The sequence below is a fragment of the Gobius niger genome (genome assembly GCF_951799975.1).
Source record: "Gobius niger genome assembly, chromosome: 22".
NCBI classification, from domain to species: Eukaryota; Metazoa; Chordata; class Actinopteri; order Gobiiformes; family Gobiidae; genus Gobius; species Gobius niger.
Genome location: NC_136873.1, coordinates 18476438 through 18494259, shown reverse-complemented (window position 1 = coordinate 18494259; position 17822 = coordinate 18476438). Strand labels below are relative to the sequence as shown.

The following is a 17822-nucleotide window of genomic DNA, read 5'->3' as shown; positions in this document are numbered from 1 at the left end:
ACTAAACCAATCAGAACAAACTAAATTAGACCAAACAATACAAAAAGCAAAATAACAGACCACTCCCACATACAGTGAAAGGAGGGGTGAAAGCCCCCCTTTCACATGTGACAATAATAAAACATGATTGAAAGCGCTGAAAAGTTATTGTTGCTCTTGTGGCAGGAGACACAGACCCTCACAGACTATAGGCCTCCTCCACCTCCCCTTGACAGCGACACCACTACGCCGAACAAGCTGAAGGTCTCGCTCGCCTGCTTTGAGGCACAAAAGTTAAACCCCCTCCAGGTGACCAGGTGGTGACACGATCCCAGAAAGTGCGCACGCCCCTCAGTAGGATCAATACTCGTAAAGCACCGGGTCCAGACAACAACCACACCATGTACTGAAAGACTTTACCGCGGCCTGGAGATTAGTTGAAGACTCGAGTTGCCACTGGTCACGGAGATGTGGGGTCTTACTGGGAGACCACAAGCAGAACATCAACAGCAAGGCCTCCAGAACCATCACACTGAACACCGGGGCCCCCCAAGGTTCTGTGCTGAGCCCCCTGCTGTTCACTCTGTTGACCCATGACTGCACGCCAAAGCACAGCTCAATCCACTGCCAAGTTTGCAGTGAGTACTACAGTGGTGGGTCTGATCAGCAACAGAGACGAGACAAACTCCAGGAGAGAGGTGAGCAGCCTGGCCCACGTGGTGCACACAGAACAATCTCTAAATACAGGGAGGACAAAGGAGATCATTGTGGACTTTGTGGATATTTGGGGATTTTATTCAAGTTGAAGCAAGGGGTTGAGTTAAACAATTTCTCTGAACTGACAATAAAACCACCTTTTGTCTAATATGTTGAAAGTTGAAGTAAATGACTACTCTTAGAGCTAAAATAAGTTACTTGAGTAAATAAATGTAACAGATTACTTCTTCCAAAGAGACAGGCGAGATGGGCCGAGCAGATGAGAACCGGGGAGTGAGGCACAAGAACAGCTCGGATAAAAGTGAAATTATCACCTTCACATGTGAAGGAGGAAACAGCCCCTCCATTCAGAGTGTGAAGTATCGCATTTACAGGTCATCCCAAAAGACAGCAGGGGAGAGAAGGGGAGAGAGGGGGAGAGGGGGGAGACACCTGGGGCTTGGATAATTGAGACAACCACAGGAGCGAGGAGCGCTTAGGAGGGGAGAAAAGGAAGAAGTGTCATGCTGCAGAGCACATGGGCACTAGTCTATGCCCTCCACAGTGATGGATCATGTTAGTATTTTGAAACTTTGTGATAACTATAAATTATGTTTGTGTCTATTGACAGGACCCTGTTCTGGCACAAAGCAACCATTTCCCCAAACTCTGCACACACCAGTTTCTTTATCAAGATAATCACCAAGTACCACTCTTAGGTCAAAGCATGAACTTTGTAGTCAGAACTTGCACACAGAGCAGATTAAACACACTGCTGCAAAACACTGAACACTGTTCCATGACAGTGACGCCTCTTAAACCGCAATGACACATATTTGTTCACTTCAAAGGTGTTCAAAGAGTGAGAATGAGAGAGCAAGCACGAGCTCCTGAATAAGCAATGCTCTTGGGGACTGTGCACCTGGTGGGGTCTCCTATAGCAAACAGGTCGTGATCCTGTGGCTTCACAAGAGGAACCTCAGGTGACCGTGAGCACATTTGTTGTCTCTGATATAAGAAAAATGTAAGCCGTTGTATGCACATTTTGGATGAATTGCAAAAATATTGTGAGATTATCTTTATCAAGATAATCCCCCAAATGATCGGGACATTATGGCCGTGATCATCAACAGTATATGATCAAACAAACACTATGACATCGGTCTCTCCTCTCTCTCTGCCGGCTGCTCCGCTCTCCTCCTGGACTCTTTCTGAAAGCCACTCTTGACATAAAGTGTCTTTAATTATTTCCCCCTCCGAGGCGTGTCGGCAGGGCTCCAGCAGACTCGCAGCACAGGAGGAGAGAGGGGAGACAAAAAAGAAGAGAGGGAAGAGAGCGCAGCTTGTTTTAGGATGACAAAAGATTCACAAGGCCAGGGAGCCCCAGGGAGCCACAGAGGAAGTTGTCAAGAGGCACTGCTCACCTGCTCAGTGTGTGGTCAGAGAGAGAGAGGGGGGGGGAGAACCAACTCATCTTCACTAATGCACAGACTCACAGATACTGAAGAGCAACTCAATTAGCACTGCTATGCCCAGAATGGCTACACACATTTTCAACATTTCCGTGACAGACACAACTCCACATTTGAAGCACAAATATATCGTGTAAGTCAGTACGATTTTCAGTACTTCTATTTCTAACTCTTTTCTGAGATACTAACTTCCTTTGCTGCCCTTCTTCTAAAGGAGGAATAATAATGTTCAGAGTGTATTACCACATTACAATGTCCGTCAAAACCATACTTGGAGTTGTGCTTTGAGCCAATCATCTATGTTTTATTTGAATCTTCTCTGGTGCTCATACAACGCTCCTGCAGCCACACCAATGAACGCCATCATTCAAACTGGTCAAACTAATGTAGGAGTACTTCTAAAGTGATCAGGTATTAGATTACAAACATTCTGTTGTTATATCAATTAAACATCCCGCAGGTGCACACTGGTCCTCCCTTCCCAAACACCTTTCCACTCAGGCCTCAGTGAGGGCACCTTCTGAGGTTCACTCATCAGAGTATTTTAGATGCACTCTCCCTTCCCTCACCAACTGAACAGCCCACAATGTTGCAAGAATCACAAGACTGACTGATCCTAATTTTTCTTCAAACTCACAAGTGAGAACTTTCTCTCTCCCAATAAAATCATATTAAGTCTCACTGTCGTTTTCTTTGTCATTAATAAATGTCTATATGACGATAAAGTCTATGGCAGTGTTTTTCAACCTTTTTTGAGCCAAGGCACATTTTTTTTCATTAAAAAAAATCATGAGGCACACCACAGGCAGAAAATGTTTAATGTTTAATTTAAATATGTAGCCTGTATTCAGTGGTTCTCATCAAAGTGTCTTGAATAGGAACACTGTATAGTCTCTCCACAATGCCTCAATGCATCACTAATTCTCTTGTCTCAAAGAAATTAGCTACCTGATATGGAAGAGTATTATATGGTTACTCTGCCGATCACTAGACAGCATAGACACCCGAAAACTGTACATTATTTGTGGATAATAGTCCATTTGTTTTCAAAAAACAAACTAGGTGAAATTGGATAATTTCCCAAGGCACACCAGACACTATCTCATGGCACACTAGTGTGCCACGGCACAGTGGTTGAAAAACACTGGTCTATGGTATCAGCTAGCCTGCACCTGAGGCAAATCACTTATAACACCAGACTAACAATATAAATGTCTGTGTCCATAGAATCATTTTTGGAATATAACTGACCATCACATGAATGCAGATCACTCCGCCGCTGCATAGGTTATACAATAGGGCTGCAGCTAATGATTATTTTGCTAATCGATTTATCTACCGATTAATTTCACGATTAATTGCTTGGCTGTGAAAGGTGCATGAAAATTGTATTTTTTTCAATTTTTTGACCACATAAAGCTAAAGTGGCGCCGCTTGAGGACATGTTGATGGAGTAAACTTAAAGTAAACATTTGTAGGAGGCTCTTTGTGCTAATTCTGCTTTCTGATTGGACGAGGCAAAGACAGATATTCATGAAATTTACAATGTACAAAACACTGCAGACCCTCACTTTAAAAATAAAGTAGGTTTTCATCCAAAATACATCATTGTCATGTCATTTTTGCTGTGTTCACTAGAAAACGATTAATCGATTACTGAAATAGTTGACAACTATTTTAGTAATCGATTAGTTGTTTCAGCCCTATTATACAAGCACGAAGCTGATGCTGCTCAAATATAAGGTCTTTTAAATTCAAAATGGTTAAAATTACTTTATGGACACAAACATTTATATGGTTAGTCTGGCGTTATAAGTGATTTGCCTCAGGTGCTCTGTGGAGCGGGTCAGACTGTTGTTAATGCAGGCTAGCTGATACCATAGAAATGTGCTAGCCTTGCACTAGCCTAGCGCCACAAAACTCTTCAAATATAAGAACTGCTTGAATGACAAAAAAAATATCTCCTGAAATCAGCAACACTCTGGATAACTAGGAACTGAGGCCCTATGTCAAAAATCAGGAAGTATCCCTTTAAGCGCTTTGAGTGACTAAAGCAGGAAAGGCTTTATGTAAATGTGACCATTTATCTATTTACCATTTAGTTGTGATCTCAAGTTGCTATAACAAACTGAAATTGCTACGGCACGACTCAATGTGACACAAAAATGGCTTTACCGGCCATGTTTTATGGCAAGACACTGCAGGTAAACAGGGAAAATCATTCATCGACAGATATCAGGGTCAGATATAAACATCTGGGGAAAACGTGGTGGATTTTGTCTTTTACTTTCTGTTTCCACGTAAAAATAATACTGACTAGAGCCTGGTTTGAATGCATGTTCATGTTCTCCTGATTTATACGTTTCAAAGATTAGCTCAGAGGGATTTTGGATCTTGTTTAATTTCGTGAGAAAAAACAAAACAAAACATATTTCTCCTTGTTATTTGGGCTTCAAACCAGAAAGGAATGAGATACAGAAAAATCCCTCAGAGGAAATCATCAAAATATTGTTAAGTACGAGACTGGGAAGTTTGGAGAGACAAACATGGAGAGGTTGTTGCAAAAGTGGAATGATAAGCTCATTTGGAGAAAACGTATGGATATTCCGTCCCCTAAACCGGTGGAACCTTTTGTGCCTCCAGAATTCTGCCAATATTTTCTCAACGTGGTCAACTAAACCGAGTGTTGTGTTTTGAAATGAAGCTAAAATACACCCACAGATTTGGCTGAATTCAAATTAACAATAAGAATCCAAAACATATAAGAAAAACATATAAGAAATAGTGTATATAGGCGGAGAAAGGACAGGCAGACAGTAGCGAACAGAAGTGGGACAGCTTTGAGTTCCCTCCCCTGGGCTTTATCACGGTTAAATGAACAAGTGTCAGCCCATTCTGCCAAACGCTTTAATGTTTATGGAGAGATTGGGAAAGGATTAATATTTCATGCTTTGCTGTGTTTTCCTACGTCTTTGTTTCTCGTGTCATGGCAAACACGGGTCTCACTGGAGGAGTGCGCAGTCAAAGTGAGCGCGTCGTCTAAACGGAGGAGGCGGATCACAAACACTCCCACCTCATGGAAATATTCCATTACGCTGTACAAAAAACAGTGTTCATTTCGTCGACTATAATATTTAGTCTTAATTTTAGTCAAAGTGATATTTTTGACGACTAAAATTGGACTAAAACTAAATTAAAAGTTTCTCATGAGACTAAAACTATGACTAAAATGTCCAGATATTTTAGTTGACTAAAATGAGACTAAATAAAAATGAAAAGGAGAAACTAAAATCAGCCAAACTTCTATTGAAGTTTTTTTTACTAAATCTCGAAATTAAATTACATTTTTGTCAAATAAAATATTTGACAAAAAAAAACATTTTTGTCAAATAAAATATTTGTCAAAATTAACACTGATAAAAAATAAAAATGGTGGCTTATTTTGTAGCGTATTTCCGCTGGATTAGAACGTAAAAGGTTAAAAAACTAAACGGCAGCAGCTCTGGTGGATATTGCTGCAGTCAGCATGGCCACTGGACGCTCCCTTGACACCTGTGGCATCGTGCTGTGTGGTGTGGTGTGGTGTGGTATATGATACGATACGATACGGTACGGTACGGTATGGTTTTATTTAGACAGGGACAGTGCACAATTTAACATTGACCAAAAGGAAAGATGCTTTGTACCAGGTTATAGCAAAAATCCTAATTTCCACCTGTCGTCCTTGGGCAGGTTGATCTTACAGCACAAAAACTGATTTTAAATGTAGATGAATACTAAGGCTGCAACTAACGATTATTTTGCCATCGATTAATCTATCGAATATTTTTACGATTAATCGCTTGGCTGGTATGGTGAATGGTGTAGGAAAATTGGATTAAAAAAAACAAAAAAAAACACATAAAGCTAAAGTGGCGCCGCTTGAGGACATGTTGATGGAGGAAACTTAAAGTAAATGTTTGTTGGAGGCTCTTGGCGCTAATTCTGATTGGACGAGACACAGACGGATATTTATGAAATTTGCAATATACAAAACACTACAGGCCCTTACTATGAAAAACAAAGTAGGTTTTCATCAATAACACTACATTTTCATGTCATTTTTGCTCTATTTGAGTCTGTGTGAACCAGAAAATGATTAATCGACTAAATGATTAATTAAACAGTTGCCGACTATTTCAATAATCGATTAGTCGTTGATTAATCAATAAGTCGTTTCAGCCCTAATGAATACTTGACCATGGATTTATACATTTTGACATCATTGATAACATACATTTCATTTAAATAAGTTTGGAACATTAGAACATTTTCTACCGGTCCTTTTTCCAGGTGAACGGTCACTCCCTCATGACGTCGTTACAGGTCATCAGAAAGTTTGTTTTTCTAGAAGCCATTTTTCAGTCAAATGTGCAAATCTTTTGAATGTCGTGCTTGCAGTGATCTCTGTTGGCCGTGTGCTCCACCGACCCAGTGCGATCACAGGGAAGGCAGGTTTAGCGAAGGCAGTTTTACATTTCGGAAACCCCTGCATGTATCTAGTTAAATTTCAAAGAATTTCAAAGTTTTTTTTACATGATTTTTGAAAGTCAGAGTTGGGTCCAGGGTTACGACTAAGTAGGTGAATTCATTAACATTTTTTTATTATAATGCCATCGTCTACCTCTATTTGTAAAATACATTGCGACTGTTTTGTCACTATTTAATGTCAGACAGTTTTGACTCAGCCAGTCAGATACTTTTTGCATTTGATCAGTTAATTTTGTTGCCACAGCACTTTCATTTTGTTTCATGAGAGAACAGTACTGTATCGTCTGCGTACATGCTGACAGTGGCAGAGCAGACAGAGGGGAGGTCATTGATGTAGATACTAAAAAGCAAAGGTCCCAAGATGGAGCCTTGCGGCACTCCCGTGGAGAAAGCGTGATTTTGATTCTCACACACTGCCGTCTGCCACTCAGATACGATTTGATCCAGTTTATTGTCTGATTAGAGAGTTGATAGTGTCTCATTTTGTTTAGGAGAACATCGTGGCTGACGGAGGTGAAGGAACACCGCGCCCACCACACCTCCGTGGTCGAGGCTGGAGCTTTAATCTCCTCAATAAAGTAGCAGCGGTGTAAAACTAAAGCACACCTGTGTAATATGTATGTGTCTCCTCAGCATCAGGACCCCCAGCCTGTCGCTCCCCCACCAGCCACAGGGGCTTCACGGACCACATGGAGACACAAACAGGGATGAAGACCATACAAGATGGACTAAATGACCAGGATTGTTTCCAACAGTGGGAGGAGGCTTTTAACCAAACTATTAATGGCAGATCTTTGGCATCCACCTAAATCCAAAAGCTTCTTGAAAAAATAGCAACAAAACAAGACGAAAACTACGACAACAAAAGAAATCATCATAAGATCGACAAAAAAGTGAAGGAAAGGCAACAAAATGATGAAAAAGCCTCAAAAACGTAATGAAAAAGGGACAAAAATGCAACAAGAGCGTGAAAACATTAAAAAAGCAATAAAGATGTGACAAAAACGGAACTAAATTATGAAGAAGCGACAAAAAGTAACAACGCAGCAACAATGAGAGAAAAAATCTTTGATGAGTTTTGTAGATCTTAGCCTAGCTCTACACTGCGTTCCAAATTATTATGCAAATGACATTTTTCTAAGATTTTCTTAATTGTCAACTCAAATGAGAGTCAGCATAATTTTCAAGTCTTTAACTGGTAGAGGATCATTTAAATGTGGTTGAAAAAAATTCCCAGTGATAACAGTATTTTTTTCAAAAATAAATATAGTAAAAACCTCAAAATCCACTGTTCCAAATTATTATGCAACTCATCGTTTCAATACATTTTAAAGCTTGTAATTAACTGAAAATGGTCATTTGTTGAATTTGTAGCATTAGGAGGTCATATTTACTGAAATCAAAAGCTATTTCAATCAAAAAAAATAGTAACAGGTCAAGTTATATTTGACCATAGGAGCCCTTGTGTGATAGCAGCTTCAAAAATCTTAAATCCATTAAACTTGTGACTTTCTGGACAGTTTCTGCTTGGATTTCTTTGCAGGATGTTAGAATAGCCTCCCAGAGCTGCCATTTGGATGAAAACTGCCTCCCACCCTCATAGAAGTTTTTTTTTGTTGAGGCTCCAAAGGTTCTCAACAGGGTTGAGGTCAGGAAAGGAGGGGGTCCACATCATGAGTTTCTCTCCTTTTATACCCATAGCAGCCAGTGATGCAGAGGTTTTCTTTACAGCAGGACATGGTGCGTTGTCATGCATGAAGATGATCTTGTTAGGGAAAGCACGGCTCTTCTTTTTGTAGCATAGAAGACAGTGGTCAGTCAGAAACTCCATATTTTTCAAAGGTAATTTTCACACCTTCAGGGAGCCTAAAAGGGCTTGAAGGGGCCGACCAGCTCTCTCCTCATGATTCTGGCCCAAAACATGACTCCGCCACCTCTTTACTGACGTCACAGCCTTGTTCGGACATTGTGGCCATTCACCGACCATCCACTACTCCATTGATTTGACCATCCAGGGTTACACAGCCTCATCAGTGAACAAGACTGTTTGAAAATGAGTCCTCATTTATTTCTGAGCCACTGCAGCCGTTTCTGTTCATCAGCATTCAATTAACCGTTTAGGGGAGGCCCGGATAGAAGGTTTATGCACAACTGCAGCCTCTGGAGGGTCCTACACCTTGATGTTCGGGAGACTCCAGAGGCACCAGCAGCTTCAAATACCTGCATGCTGCTTTGTAGCAGCTGTTCTCTTAATCTGATGTGTTTGTCTGGCAGAAACCGTCCATATTGTGCCTTTATCTGCACAAACCCAAGTGTGCTCTGAATCATCCACAAATCTCTTATCTGTTCGATGATTACGCTTAATCTCTCATAAAATATCGAAGGTTTTCATACCTAGACCAAGGCATTCAACTATTTCACGCTTTTCATCAGCAGAAAGACCCTTTTTCTTTACCATATTGCTTGAAAATGATGATCTGCATAATAAAGTGGAACACCCTTTTTCAGTAGTTTTTCCCTTAACTGGGCTTAACCTGAAAACTAATCATCCCAGGTCTCTGAGATTAATGTCAGTGATTCATAGAGCCCTGAGGCACGATACCATCCATGAGTTTCATTATTTTTTTTATCTTTTTTACCTTTTTGACACAAAAATACAATTTGCATAATAATTTGGAACGCAGTGTATAGCAGGGGTGTCCAAAGGCAATAAAACAAGAAGCCTGGTGGCCCTCAGGATTCTTGTTTTATTTCCCAGGACAACAGTGACAGGCACCTGCAGCTCGGTCCCCCTCAGGTCTCGGATCAGAGCTGAGGTAAAGGGTGAGGGATAAGGATCAGAACATCGGCTGGGGTGATGTGCTGGTCCTCGGTGTAAGTAATCCCCCAAATCTAGGAGGGGGAACTTCAGTATCAGGAAACCACGGGACTTATTGTTCCAATCAATGGGCGCTGGCTGCTCTGCTTTATGACCACGACACTGGGGGCCGCCATTGCTCCGCTATTGCTGTAGTACCTCCATATCGCCACTAGGCCCACATTGAAAAGCATTGGAGTGTAGACACCTTAAAAACAACTTTAACGCCTGGTTTCTATTTTTTCAACACTAGACTAGGCTCGATATTCCACCTGAGATAACGCTGGGTTAGTCACAATTTATGAAACCAGGCTGGTTTTCAAAAGAAGAATTTTAGAAATCTGGTACTTAGTGAGGCTCGGACTGTTAGCATAGATACAGACGGCATCTCGTCATAGAAGGGGCGTGGCTTCGCCGAGGGGGAAAATAGAATCTTTAGAGAAACACAATTCTCCACTCTCTTTTGCCATTTTCTATCAACTTATTTATCACATAAATAAAGTCAAGTGTAAATCGGGCCCATTTGGATATTTTCTCACAGCAGATTGTTCAGTAAAAGTGAAAAAACGGCAGTTGTAGCAAGCGCTAGCTAACCGTTAGCATTACCCCGATGCTAACATGTAGCATGAAGTTAGCATTCTCCGTTATAATAATAATAATAATAATAATTCATTGGCTTTATATAGCGCTTTTCTGGACACTCAAAGACGCTTGACATTGCACTATTCGTTCACTCTATACTCAGTGGTGGTAAGCTACAATTGTAGCCACAGCTGCCCTGGGGTAGACTGACGGAAGCGAGGCAACCAGTCTGCGCCATTGGCCCCTCCGACCACCACCAACCACTCACTCACTCACTACATTCGCTAGGCTTCCTGGTGTTACCAAACGGTCTCCCATCCAAGTACCGACCAGGCCCTTCCCTGCTGAGCTTCCAAGGTCTGACGGGATTGGGCAGAGCAAAGGCGGTATAGCGTTATTCATGTATTTATGGGATGTTGAACCACTTTGCTCCTCCCCATGTCTTTGTATCATTATTTAGTATAAACTATGTTCATATTTCAGCATTTGTTACAGTAGTTTTTGAATAATTAGAGAAAATATAATTTTTTTTCAAAATTGTTTTACCCCTTAACTGTTTTCAAAAATGACCATATATGGGCGATTCCTGAGATGCCGTCTGTATCTATTGGAGCATCGCGAGCTACACGTCACGCAAGGGCCGAGTCTACGCTGAGGATCCCGCCCTTATGCCCTTTTTAGGAACATACTTCGTCAGAGCTGGGGAGGGGGAGTCTGTAAATCCTCCATGAATTCCCCCACGACCGCGGTCATTATGGTAAACGTGGAGGAGTGAGCAGAAGACGTCCATTATTTTTTACAGTCTATGGTTCCAATAGAAAAGGCAGGTATGTGCCCCGAGTGGTGGAGCCCCAGTACTGCAGCAGCAGAGCGAACGTGGACAGAGATTAGCTCGGGCAACAAACCATCAACATGTCGAGAGAAGTTTCAAATTGACGTCTGAAAATGCTTCGCCTTGAGGCCCAAAGTTGCACGCAAAGCCCAGCTAGCATCATGTAATTAACAGGACTGTGCAGAAAAGGTTTTAGTAGAAGGGTTTGAAAGTTTATCTTTGACAAAGCAGATGAAAATATCCGCTCGGATGTGAGCTGCCGGCACACACTGACGGGAAAGGAAAAGCCGACTTTGACATTTTGCGGCAGCGGCTTGTGAGCGCTGAGAGCTCTGCCGCAGACACTTATAATGAGGCGGGGACACCAGGCCTGTTTGGTTTCCCGGTGTTACAGGGAACCGGGTGATAAAGAGATAACTTCAGACTTTTTCACAAGTAAAACGAAGCGCGTGGAAAGAAACGCTCACACGCAGAGATTAATTAAATTGGCACTTATGACAAATATAGAGGTAGCGCATGACAAACGCTAATATATCGTTTTTTTTTTTTTCTCCTTTTAAAAATACGCGTAAGTAAATGTAATAATTGGTGTTTAGCGGCGCGGCCCATCCGTCAGGTGCGCCTCTGTGGTAATGCGGCTGTCAGGCTAATTAGCTTGTACAGTTGGAGTAAAGCTAACAAGACGCGCGGGCGCTAGCATCAGAGGAGGCCGGGCGCTACAGGTGACAACCCCATTTGGCACTGACATTTTTCAGTGTAAAGTCACAGGCGCGGTGAGGGGATCAAAGGCAGGCGCTCCCCCATCGGGTCCAATTAGAAGCGCGGCATTGTGGGAAGGGAGGGGAGGGGGAGGGGGGAAATAGAAATGATACGTCAAATATTTAAAATGACCTTTAAAAAAACAGGGGGGGGGGGGAATAATCGTATTTAAAGTTGTGAAAAATTGTACGAAATTTCAAAACAGAAACCAAAATGAACACACTGAATGACCTGGTGATTCCAAATGATTTTCTTTTTTTTTTTTTTTTCATGATGGTTGAGCCATTTTCCAAGATGACAATGCCCGGATCAACTTAAGAGACCTGAGAAATTGGAATAAATTGTTCTGTGAAAGTGCATATCTAGGTTAGAAAAAGCATTCAAAAACAGCTGAAAGCAGGGGTGTTTCGAAAATACATGTTGTGATTTTCACGCAGAGATGCTGTCTTTTCCAGGGATCGCCTGTAGCTGTGATCGTGTGGATGGGAGGGAGGGAGGGAGGGAGGGAGGGAGGGAGGGAGGGAGGGGGTTGCCGCTCATTAAGGGACCAGCCCGAACTAAAGAGCAGGGGGGAGAGGTCAGACCAGGAACAGATCTCTCCATTTGACTTTTCAGAATGTAATTAACAGGTGCCCGAGAGCAGAGGAGAGAGAGAGGGGAGAGAGGGTGAGAGACAGGGGGAGAGAAAGAGGTTAGAGAGAGGGGAGAGAAAGTGGGAGAGAGGAAAGGAGAGAGAGGGGGGAGTGAGAGCCGTTAGAGAGAGAGTAGAGGGAGTGGAGAGAAAGGGGGAGAGAGGAGAGAGCGAGAGGGGAGAGAGGAAAGGAGAGAGAGAGGAGAGGAAGAGAGCAGAGAAGAGAGAGGGGAGAGAGAGCGGGAAAGAGGAGAGAGGAGGGAGTGAGGAGAGGGAGAAAGGAGAGAGAGGTGAGAGAGGGGTAGAGACGGGGAGAGAGAGGCTAGAGAGAGAGAAGAGAGAGGGGAGAGAAAGTGGGAGAGAGCGAGAGGGGAAAGAGGAAAGGAGAGAGAGAGGAGAGGAAGAGAGCAGAGAAGAGAGAGGGGAGAGAGTGGGAAAGAGGAGAGAGGAGGGAGTGAAGAGAGGGAGAAAAGGGGGAGAGAGGAGAGAGGGGAGAAGGGAAAGGAGCAGAGGGGGAGAGGGGAGGGAGAATGGAGAGAGGAGAGAGAGGTGTGAGAGAGACAAGAGAGGGGAGAGAAAGTGGGAGAGATGAGAGAGGGGAGAAGGGAAAGGAGAAGAGGGGGAGAGGGGAGCTGAGAAAGGAGAGAGGAGAGAGAGGGGAGGGAGAATGGAGTGAGAGAGTGGAGAAGAGGAGAGAGAGAGAGGAGAGAGGGGCAGAAAGAATGGCTAGAGAGAGAGAAGAGACGAGAAGAGAGAAAGAGGAGAGAGAAGGGAGAGAGACGAAATGAGAGAGAGAAATAGGATGGAGAGGTTCGAGAGAGAGAGAGTGGATGGGAAAGGGGTAAAGAGGAGAGAGAGGGGAGAGAGAATGGTGTGAGAGAGTGGAGAAGAGAGAAGGGCCAGAGAAGTTAGAGAGAGAAGAGAGAGGGGAAAGAGAGAGAGAGAGAGGGGAGAGAGGGGGAGAAAGGGGGAGAGAGAGAGAGAAGAGACGAGGAGAGAGATAGAGGAGAGAGAAGGGAGAGAGACGAGAAGAGGGAAAGAGATAGGAAGGAGAGAGGTTAGAGAGAGAGAGAGAGTGGATGGGAAAGGGGTAGAGAGGAGAGAGAAGGGAGAGAGAAGGGGAGGGACAGGGAGAGAGAGCAAGAGAGGGGTGGAGAGGAGATATAAGAAAGAGGGGGTGAGAGAGGAAGAGAGAGAGAGAGGGAGAGTGGGAGAGAGGAGAGGGATCAGAGAGGGGAGAGATGGGCGATAGAGAGAGGGGTTATGGAGGGTCATATAGAAAAACAGATAAAAATACATACATAAAGCAGAAAGTGCAGAGAGTAAAATGCACACGTTGGGGTCAGCTGTTTTTACAGAAAAACATCCAATTGTCATTTTTCAGACCAACAATGAACACAAGATTCCTGTCGTAAATTCCGGATCAGGTCACGGGCACACGTTTCAGACACGTTCAGCCAAACATCACCGAGCAAAACAAAAAATAAAGCTGAGATCGAGTCTGACGATCATTTGGAAACAGCCTGTGTGTTTTCTCCATTTTGAGACGCCGACCCCGACACTCATCGGCTCTTAAGCAAAGCAATAAACGAGCCGGGTATTCCTCGCGCTGTGTGTAAGAATGTCCGCCGAGGGAAAGCCATGGGGACGCAATTAGAGACGTACAAAAGGAAGAAGAAGAAGAAGAAAAAAAAAAAAGAGTTCGGAAAATCTAACACTTTCTTTTGATGTGCACAAAAACACACGCGCCCATCCCGACAAAGACGAGGAGCGCGAGTGAGCGAGCGAGCGTTTACACAACTTTGCCGTATAACGAAAAAAAAAAAAAAAAAAAAAATCTCGACAGCAATTTTACACTTTTTTTTTCCCTCATTAACCCTTTCCGCTCCGATGATGAAATCCAGTAATTATCTCAGGAAGTTATTATGCTCCGAGGACGGGCGAACCACGGGCTAAAATTACACACGGAGTGGGACGGGAAATATTTTGGTAGTAAATGGTGCGCGGCGTTCAAATTCAAACTGCTGCTAAATATATATAACGGTTTAAAGAGCGGGTCCCAACTGGTGGGTCGGGGCCCAGAGTTATCAAGTGTGTATAGTCTTAGAAAAGGGGAGAGTGAAAGATGGAAAGGCAAGAAGACTTTATTTGACAAATAAGTGAATATGTAAATTCAAATTGAAGAATAAAATCTGTGCTGGCTTTGCTGCGTTCATTATGAGGTGATGCTGAACGATGTTAGGGGTAAAAGCTGCTGTTCAGTCTGAGCTCATGCTCTGTGAGCCAAGTCTGGATCTCAGGCGAGGAAAAACACACACACATTTCAAACATCTTCTGCACATTACTGAATTTTCATTTAAAGCACACTTATGTGAGAAAATGATCCGTGGTGATTTCAGAGGGAATTTTGAATATCTTATTTAGCTGCTAAATAAACTAGTTATTAGCGTATACCGGGGTTGTGGGTTACAAGCTCAGTAAATCAGGCTCGACATTTTAGACACAAAAAAAATCGTGGAAGAAAAAAGGTGTGAATGTAGGGGCCGGCGTCGTCTCCTCAATGTGACACAATTACAGTTCCCCAAATGGACGCCCGCTGGATCAGGGCTACAGGTAAACACTGGGGATATTTGTGTCCAATTTCCAAAGTGTTTTAGAGAGTTTTACCTGCACTTTTTAAAATCACATCAGATTGCGATCGTATAGGTGATTGCTTTAGCTGTTAGAGAAACGGAAACATATTCCAATGTATTTCCGTATGTAGTGACTTTAGAAAACATCTCCGCTCCAAACGCAAACTGTGCGGCGGAGGGGGGAACGCTTTCATCTGTGACTGATGCTTATTTGTTTAGGCATTATATTTACTTGGACATTATGTTTATTTAGGCATTATATTTACTTGGACATTATATTTATTTAGACATTATATTTGCTTGGACATTATATTTACTTGAACATTATATTTACTTGAACATTATATTTACTTGAACATTATATTTACTTGAACATTATATTTGCTTGGACATTATATTTATTTAGGCATTATATTTGCTTGGACATTATATTTATTTAGACATATTTGCTTGGACATTATATTTATTTAGACATATTTGCTTGGACATTATATTTTCTTGGACATTATATTTACTTGAACATTATATTTGCTTGGACATTATATTTATTTAGGGATTATATTTGCTTGGACAATATATTTTCTTGGACATTATATTTGTTTAGACATTATATTTGTTAAGGCATGATACTTGCTTTGACATTATATTTGTTTAGACATTATATTTGTTAAGGCATGATACTTGCTTTGACATTATATTTGTTTAGACATTATATTTGCTTGGACATTATATTTATTTAGACATTATATTTTCTTGGACATTATATTTACTTGAACATTATCTTTGTTAAGGCATGAGACTTACTTTGACATTATATTTGTTTAGACATTATATTTACTTGGACATTATATTTATTTAGACATTATATTTACTTGGACATTATATTTACTTGAACATTATATTTGTTTAGGCATTATATTTGCTTGGACATTATACTTGCTTGGACATTATATTTGTTGGACATTATATTTATTTAAGCATTATATCTTCCTGATTATTATATTTTCTTGATTATATTTGTTGGACATTATATTTATTTTGGCAATATATTTGCTTGGACATCATATTTGCTTGACATTGGGTGATACAAAACAGTCGGCCGCGGTGCTGCGAGCGCGCGGAGCCTGACGGGTGGAAAGTGTTGAAAGAGTAGTGTACTTCCATGGGGTGGGGGGGTTTGTGGGGTGGGGGGGTGACCTCTGAGCTGAGCCGAGCCGAGCGCTTTTACATACATAATTAAGCGCCGCTAAAATGTCATCTCCCTCTTCAATCGGCGGCACGGCGGGAGAGAGCCGGCGCTGCCTTCAACACGCCCGAGAGGAAGACGAGGAGGAGGAGGAGGGAGAAGTCCCACGCAATCACATTTTCCCACCGGGGACCCTAATGTACATGTTTTAGTGGCGCCCGGAGAGAAACACAGTGAGAACATATTAACTTACTGCTGCAGGAGTGTTACAGAGACAGTGTTGTGTCTTTATCTTCGAACAGGCATTTTCTGAGTAATAATTATATGTTTATAAAAGTCCCAGCAAAGAAAGAAGATTTTGTTGCAATATATGTAGACTTACTCAAAGTGGGAGAATAATCACCGTAGACAGAATAAGGACTCAGGTAATATGTGATTTTCACAACATATTTTGATTTAGTTTTACTCACTTTTGATGAAAATATAATTTAATTAAAAAAAAATTCCTACTTCAATTTTAGCCTAGTTATGGTTGACTAAAATTGCATGTGAATTTAGTCGACTAAATTTAAGACTTTACATTTATAATATTTATTATGATCATATCTAATTAAGGTCCTAAATGGAGCTTCTCCCACATGAACAAAGCTTTCAGACTGTCAGTGAAGTTTGGATGATTTTAGTCTCTTCTATTCATTTTTTAGTCATAGTTTTAGTCTCATGAAGAACTTTTAATTTAGTTTTAGTCCAATTTTAGTCAGCAAAAATTATACTTTGACTAAAAATGTGATAATATTTTAGAGGACGAAATGAACACTGGTGTGCAACTGTTCGTAAATGACGACTCTCCACATGTTTGTCGACTCAACTGAACTTCCATCCGGAAACAAAAAGCTCGATCTACACAACGAGGCGATTTATCATTTCACTCAATCCATGTTTCTCCATAGATTTCCATACAGTATAAGGCCGCTGTTGCTCACACTCCGGGGACATCTGCACTTAAAGCAGCTCCTACAGACGTCCGATTTTCAGATTGGGTCTATCTGCGTGTCCGTCCATGGGAGTGGATCTCTCCTTCTGTGGAGGCTTCTCTTTTCTCCCACTGGATTTTCCAGTTTATCTTTAACCGTGTAGGAAGGTCAAAGGATGGGGAACGTTTTCATCTGCTACTGATGCTTATTTGTTTAGACATTATATTTGCTTGGACATTATATTTATTTAGGCATTATATTTACTTGGACATTATATTTATTTAGACATTATATTTACTTGAACATTATATTTGTTAAGGCATGATACTTACTTTGACATTATATTTGTTTAGGCAATATATTTGTTGGACATTATTTCTTCTTGATTATTATATTTGTTGGACATTATATTTATTTAAGCATTATATTTGCTTGGACATTATATTTGCTGGGACATTATATTTGTTGGACATTATATTTATTTAAGCATTATATTTGCTTGGACGTTATATCTTCCTGATTATTATATTTTCTTGAACATTATATTTGTTGGAAATTATATTTATTTAGGCAATCTATTTGCCTAAGAGAAACTACTCCAGTCCAGTTCCGATGTATAAGCCACTGCCCTGACCCTGACATGAGGCGGAGCTAAACGTTCCCACGTGACCCACTCTTAATGACGTTAAAC

At 41.5% G+C, this 17822-nt stretch overlaps 1 protein-coding gene across 1 annotated transcript in view; it reads right to left on the bottom strand.

Moving 5' to 3' along the window:
• dennd1b (DENN/MADD domain containing 1B) overlaps positions 1 to 17822 on the bottom strand; it is a 318027-nt gene that overhangs the window by 89070 nt on the left and 211135 nt on the right. The gene's annotated exons all lie outside the window — the stretch shown is intronic.